Consider the following 7703-nt stretch of genomic DNA (forward strand, 5'->3'; position numbering starts at 1 on the left):
TTGAAATTTCAGCAGTAACCTGGTTACTAGGGTCCAGTTTACCTTAGTAACCAGGGAGTCATTTGAGATAGTGACTGATGTATGAATAGTAAAGGGGCTGAATAGAAAGATAAGCAATAAAAATTAACAACAATAAAATTTTAACCTCACAGAGAAATAGTTTTTTGGCTGCCGGGGTCAGTGACCCCCTTTTGAAAGCTGGAAAGAGACAGAAGAAGAAGACAAATAAACTGTAAAAGATAAAAAATAAAGAAAGGCCAATTGAAAAGTTGCTTAGAATTAGCCATTCTGTAACATATTAAAAGTTAACTTAAAGGTGAACAGGCCTAATACACTCACACAGGGGTTCAGTTATTATGAATTACAGTGAGAATAATTACTTAAGCGCTAGTAGTTTCAATACACAGCTGGAATAAAGTCTTACAATCAATTAATATAAGGTGACAGACAAAAACCAAAGTGGTATGGAAATAATAATAATAAAATGTATTTTGTTTGCTGTTGGTGTATTCCCCAGTAGATGGAATGTACCAAGTAGAGAGCCACCCCACACACAGATGGAGCTGCAAGTGGCAGAAAAGGGTCAGAATCAAGGGATGCTAAACATAATCGCACCTAGTACAGGTATCGGACCCCTTATCCGGAAACCCATTATCCAGAAAATTCCGAATAACAGAAAGGCCATTTCCCATAGACTCCATTTTAATTAAATAATTCACATTTTTTAAAATGATTCCCTTTTCTCTGTAATAATAAAACAGTACCTGTACTTGATCCCAACTAAGATATAATTACCCCTTATTGGGGGCAGATCAGTCCTATTGGGTTTATTTCATGGTTAAATGATTCCCTTTTCTCTGTAATAATAAAACAGTACGTGTACTTGATCCCAACTAAGATATAATTACCCCTTATTGGGGGCAGAATAATCCTATTGGGTTTATTTAATGGTTAAATGATTCCCTTTTCTCTGTAATAATAAAACAGTACCTGTACTTGATCCCAACTAAGATATAATTACCCCTTATTGGGGGCAGATCAGTCCTATTGGGTTTATTTCATGGTTAAATTATTCCCTTTTCTCTGTAATAATAAAACATTACCTGTACTTGATCCCAACTAAGATATAATTACCCCTTATTGGGGCAGAACAGTCCTATTGGGTTTATTTAATGGTTAAATGATTCCCTTTTCTCTGTAATAATAAAACAGTACCTGTACTTGATCCCAACTAAGATATAATTACCCCTTATTGGGGGCAGAACAGCCCTATTGGGTTTATTTAATGGTTAAATGATTCCCTTTTCTCTGTAATAATAAAACAGTACCTGTACTTGATCCCAACTAAGATATAATTACCCCTTATTGGAGCCAAAACAATCCAACTGGGTTTAATTACTGTTTAAATAATTTTGTTAGTAGACTTAAGGTAAGAGATCCAAATTACGGAAAGATCCCTTATCTGGAAAACCCCAGGTCCCGCATTCCTGGATAATGGGTCCCATACCTGTAACAAAGTAATCGAACGCCATTCTGATTTATGGGGTGTTCGATTCCTGCAGCAGCACTGCGCTCTAACACCTTTCTGAATCATGTGGGTTAAAGATTCGGAATTGGTTATGCCCTGGATTGAATCATTCCAACAGGGAAAGCAAACAGTGAAATACTCCATTTTTTACATTAAAAAACATTGCACAATGATAAACTGGCCCTAAATCTAGTGCTATACAGTAGAATATTGTTGGATACCTACCCAGTTGCAGCTGCAGAATATAGTATTGTGCTGTGGGAAATCAAGGGTTAAATAACACAGTGGGGGGGGAAGCCAATTTGATTTGCACCTGTTACTTCCCTTTCAGGAATGTGTAATATGGCGGGGCACGGCAAAGTGGCGAGTATTGAGTCCACGAAGGGAAAGTGCTTGGAGAGACGCAGGAAAACATTGGCTTTCTCAGTGTAGCAATTAGCAAATAGTCGTCACACAGTCAGAACCCTGCTGGGCACTGAATGAGGCCCCCCACTGGCTAAGTAGAACAGGCTGCTCGGAACGTGTCCCTCTAGGGACAGATTTGTATCACTTGTTCATTAGCATCAACACTTCCAAGTCAATTCGTTTAGGGTTAAATGAACCCATATAGAAGTCAATGCTGAAATATTCATCGTAGGGAGATGGCAGTGCATTTTCTGCCAACACACCCAGATTGGCGAATCCAAGTGCCACTGTATGTCCTAATGGGAGTTTATAATGGAGATAAATGTACCTATGTCTTCCTTTTTATAGTTCTACAAGCTTGTAAAAAAAAACGTTATTGCATCAGCCTGCCACGACTAAACTGCCATTGGTTCGCCACAACTTCCTTATCAGCTCTCACAGCTTCCTATTGTGTTATAATCCCATTAAAGGAGCCTTGAGGGGGAGTGGCACAATATTATAGGGTATGGCCAGCTAATCAGAGCTGTAACTGGCACTATGCTTAGGTGGGACAATTCAGTTTCTCAGAGAGAGATAGAGCATCTTCAAGTCCCTTCGGCAGCTTATCTGCGCGTGTATGGGGACCCCAACGGGCCTCCCAGATCAATAAGAAAAATCGGCCAGGTTTGATTTTCCCTTCAGATCGAGGACCACATACCAGGAAACATGGCATGGCACATTAATGGTTAACAAGGCTCAAAGTCCAGGCAATAGGTCAAGGCAGGCAGGGTCAGAGAGTCAAGGGCCAATAAGAGGATCAGGATCAGTACCAGAGCAGGAGCACCTACGACAAGAAGACTCATGGTGGCCATACATGGGGCAATTCTAGCTGCCGATATCGGACCCTTAGACCGATTTGGCAGCTTATCGGCCCGTGTGGGGGCAGCAACGACAGGCCTGCCCGACAGATATCTGGCCTGAAATCGGACAGAGCTCGGTTGGACAGGTTTAAAAATTAGTTGGATCGGGGACCGCATTGGCTCGTTGATGGGGTCCCTGAACCGATGGACACCTATACCTGTCGTTCTAATTAGCCCAATATAGCCCACCCATAGGTGGGGATATCGGGAGTAGATCCGCTCGTTTGGCGACCTCGCCACGCGAGCAGATCTTAGCGTGTTTGGCCACCTTTACAGTAGGAAGGTCGACTTACTAACTGGCAAGATACTATTGGACACAACTAGAATCCTTTGTGTCTAATGGGCCTGAAGGTGCGGACATCGCCACTGCACACCAGACCGCAGAGTACCTACAAAAAACCAATGCCAGCTTACGAATTCCCACATACCAACAACCATTTAGCACAAACATTTGAAGGGGCAGTGTCCCTTTAAGGCTTGTCGTCCTAATGCAAATTATGTTGTGGTGTGCGGTGATTTGTGCAGCATCTGTAACCCACATATATCTCTTCAGCGTGTTAATGGCTTCCAGCTCTCCGGATACCAACGGCTTGGCTAATTAGTCTCTTCTATGATACTGTACCCACGGGAGCACGTGTAAATGCTGAGTGCAGATAAGATTAGGAATGGGGAGGGCCAATCCTTAACGCCTGTTATTCCCAGACGTGGGGTGGGGACCTGAAACAACAAGAATAATATTATATAACATATTGCACTTTTATGTTAAATGTAGCTGGATTCTGCAAATGGCAATGCAACCTGAGAGACCCAAAAATCTAATTCATAGACTATGGAGTTTGTGGGGCCTGTGGGCGGAGTTTGGATGGATTGTGGGCATGTTCAAAGAGTAATAGGGTGTGGCTAAATGGATTGGGGGCATAGACAGATTTAGTTTGACTATTCTTTTATTTGGCTCTATTCTGCCTAGTTGGCAGAGCCCATGGCACAGGGGGCACAGCTAGGTGGTGGACAAATAACTAGGGCCCCCTGGGGTGTACTGCCCTGCTAACTAATAGCAATGGCTGCCCTATATAGGAACACAGGAATAAATATGTATTAGATTCAGGGCCCCCATACCTTCTGTCAAGTCCCACAGCATTATCCCTGGCCTGTGGCATCTCAAGTGCACGTCAGTCCTGCTGGGACGGTATAAATGACTAATCACATCAATTAGAGAAATCATTACAATATCACATTAAGCTCTGAGCAGCAAATACACAAAGCAAAGTTTTATTGATATGTTTGGCTGCAATAGGTTCTGCCGGGTGAGTATCCCATTTAATTATATGTGTTACAATAAAATCTATTTTATTACTGTGTTTGTGACAGTGGCTCCTGTATGAAAGGCTGTTTTATAATTAAGGAAGCACTCAGAGCTACGCAAAACTAGATCATCCCCCCCCCCCCACACACACACACTTTTAATCTTTTGGGTGCCACGTGTGATCCATTTCTGACCCAGTAATGTCCTGCTAAATAGCCAGAAAATCTAAAGCCCCAGCAGGACTCTATTTATTTTTCAGTCTCCAACAACCTGATTGGCTAAGCTACTTGATAATCATCTGCTGGGCCAGTCGACTTGCTGTCATGCCGTGATCTGGAAATGAAGTTTCTGCTGCTCCGTAGGGTTGCCCAAGGCCAGTGCTGGTAATTTTAAATACACCCTTCCAATCTACCAAGTTAAACATCTGCTACCCCCCCACCCCATCCAACCCAGCTGCTCCCAAACCCAACCCCTAAGTGTGGGTATGTTTAATTAGGAATCACGTCTGAAAAATTATAAATGAATTGCATGGTAGTTGGCTTTGATTCAGCAAAGTCAACATAGTTGGTTAAACAACAATGTCCAACTGGAATAAATCACTGGCTCATTTTGCAGAGCTCAGTTAGAAGCCTTCCCTATTAAAAAGAATTCCCCCAGTACTTACCCACTGACAGAGCTCTGGCTGATTCTACTTGTTACTTCACTTTCCACTTTCAGTTGGGGGGGTTGGTCTTGGTCCCACATAACAGGGAAAAGCAATGTGAAAGTGCTCTGGCCTCTAAGGGGAGCTCTTGGTCCATGAACTTGAGTTTACAGGCCCACAGAGAACACTGAAGTGGTACACCCTCAATAAGCTTTTAGTGGGATCCAGACCCTGTCCCATCTGCTACTATAAAAATCTTAAAGGAGACATATTGGATAAATGGGAAAAACCTTAATTTTGTAGGCAATTATGAATAATATCCGGTGCTGGTTTCACTTTGGGCTAAAAATTAATCCAATCTGTAAAAATGGCCCCTTTATTCGAGCTCCCTATAGATCCTATCACTTCTCTGTCTGTGTTTGAAATGAAGGGTGGGCGTGTCCTAACAGTCCCTGCCAGAAGCACAGTAGAAGGGGGAGAGCCAATCACAGCCTTGTACTCACACAAACAAAGACAGGCTCCAGTTCCCTATCAGGTCAGCCTAGCTGCTGATTGGTTCCTATCCTACAGTGCAGTGTACTGAGAGCCGCCGGCCCCCCTGCAGCCAGCAGGAAGTGGAACAGATGGGCGGGGCTAGTGGGGTTTTTGTGGAATTTCTCAATAAATCAGTCAGAAACACAACTTTTTTAAGCACAATCCTTCTATATCTAGAGGAGTATAATTCACTGGTACAGTCATAATTTTTATAGGATGTTTCTCATTTAAAGCTCAGAAGAAAGAGGTGGAGGTCCAGAGTTCCACAGTTGCCTGGGTAAGTACTAGGTATACACTAGATTCACGTACCATAGGGATGTTTCTAGTGGAGCCAATCAGTGTGCATTCCTATATTCCAGGTATGGTCCCAGGCTATCATTCTCAGGGTCGGATTTCTTTCTGAGGCGCCCCGAGGCCGCCCCTGTGGGTGTCCCCCTCTACGCATGCGTGAACGCTCCTTTAAACTCCCATACGGAGCAGTGGGGAGAGGTCCCGACTACTCCGTATGGGAGCCAAATTTAAAAATTTTCTTGCGGCGGGGCGGCATGCCGCCCCTAAACTTCTGCCGCCCTAGGCCCGGGCCTTTGTGGCCTCTCCACAAATCCGGGCCTGATCATTCTCTGTCACTTGAAATTCCAAGAATGTTAAAAAATAACAACAGGTTGTGGTCGTGAGTGCATTGGTTTATTTTCTGTTAATTGGGGCCCAATTCTATTTGGATTAATGGTCCTTTGGTGGGGGCTGGAGTCCCTAAGTAGTATGGATCCCTGTGATTCCTGACGGTGTCCCTGATGGCCAATATCACAGATATATTACAATGATTTGATACCCAGAAAGCAGGCCTCTAAGGCAACAATGGTCCTACACCCCTTTCTAGCACCCCTTGCCTTCACAGTAATGAGACTCTATATCTTGCACATTGTTTTTCTAATAACTGTTGACCTTTCAAGCTCAGTAACTTTTATAGTTTAATCCATTCAGCTCTAATCAATTCCAGGCCCTTGAAATGTGCCAGCGCTTTTATGCCACCTTCCAGATATACTGCTGCCTGCTGTATGGAAAGATACTGTTTCAGTTCAGAATACTCACTCAGAATAAGTTGTATTGGGGGCAGGGATTGGTGCCAAGGGTATTCAGGAGAAGATGGCTGTGATGGGGGGTTTTATTACTAGCTGGCATGGGAGCAGACTTGCTGGCAAGCCCTAACCATACCTGGTGTTTAACCATCTATGCCAGGCAAATACCAGCATGATGGCAAGCCCACCTTTAGGGTCACAGTTTTGACAGCCCCTAAGATCCATTGTTTTTTTCCCCCTCAGATCGGAGGGCAATGGGCAGCACCTCCCTTGGCAACCGAGTTCCCACCAAGTCGGTTTTGACCCAAACATTTAGTTTTAATTAGGGCTTTTTACAGCCTTGTGAAACCCAAAAAATAATCTGGCCAATAACCAGCTCAAGTCCAGGCCCCTCCCCCTAAAACACAAACACGCCCCCAAAAATGTAATGAGTACCCACCCACCCTCAAATTCACAGCTCTGCCCCTAACATCACCCTGCCCTCTTGTCTGTCTATGACAGAGTTCAAAGGCGGCAACCCTAGAACATACCTCCCAACTGTCCCGATTTTGTGGAACAGTCCCTCTTCTGACAGCTCAACCCGCAGTCCAGGATTCTTACTAAAAAGTCCCTCATTTCCCTTTGATCTCCTGTACTGAATGCTAAAAAAGATACAAATTTAATTAAAAAGTAGCTTTTGGCAGAGAGCCCAGAAAGTTAACAAGCTTCAGCTGCATTTAGATACATTGTTTCTCACATTAAATTAAATAAGTAGCTTTTGGCAGAGCCCAGAAAACTTAACAAGCTTCTCCTGCACTTAGAAACATTGTTTCACACATTTAATTAAATAAGTAGCTTTTGGCAGAGAGCCCAGAAAGGTAAAAAGCCCCCCCTGCACTGAGATACAATTGTAACTAATAATCTAAACAGGTCTCTTGGGGGGACTGAGACTTGCAGCTTAAAGGGCAATTTCACCTTTTTTTAACAAAACTGTAACAACACATAAAACAAGACCCCAAACCCCCAGAAATGTTTTCAAACTTTATAAAACCTGCCAATTTAGTCAAATGGGAGCGGTATTTAGGGGGTGTGGTTGCAAAAATGGGCGTGGTCAAAAACAATTCACCATGCCGCATTTAATTTTGTGCCTCTTTCCATTTTCAAAATACTGGGAGGTACGTTTTCGGGTCACAACGGTTAATGTTACAGTCTTGTGAAACCCAAACAATAATCCGGCCAATAACCAGCAATAATGTCCAGGCCCCTCCCCCAAAAATGTCATGACCCCACCCTCAAATTTCTGCCCCTAATATCACCCTGCCCTCTCGTCTGTCTA

This window comes from Xenopus tropicalis, chromosome 9 (genome assembly GCF_000004195.4).
Source record: "Xenopus tropicalis strain Nigerian chromosome 9, UCB_Xtro_10.0, whole genome shotgun sequence".
NCBI classification, from domain to species: Eukaryota; Metazoa; Chordata; class Amphibia; order Anura; family Pipidae; genus Xenopus; species Xenopus tropicalis.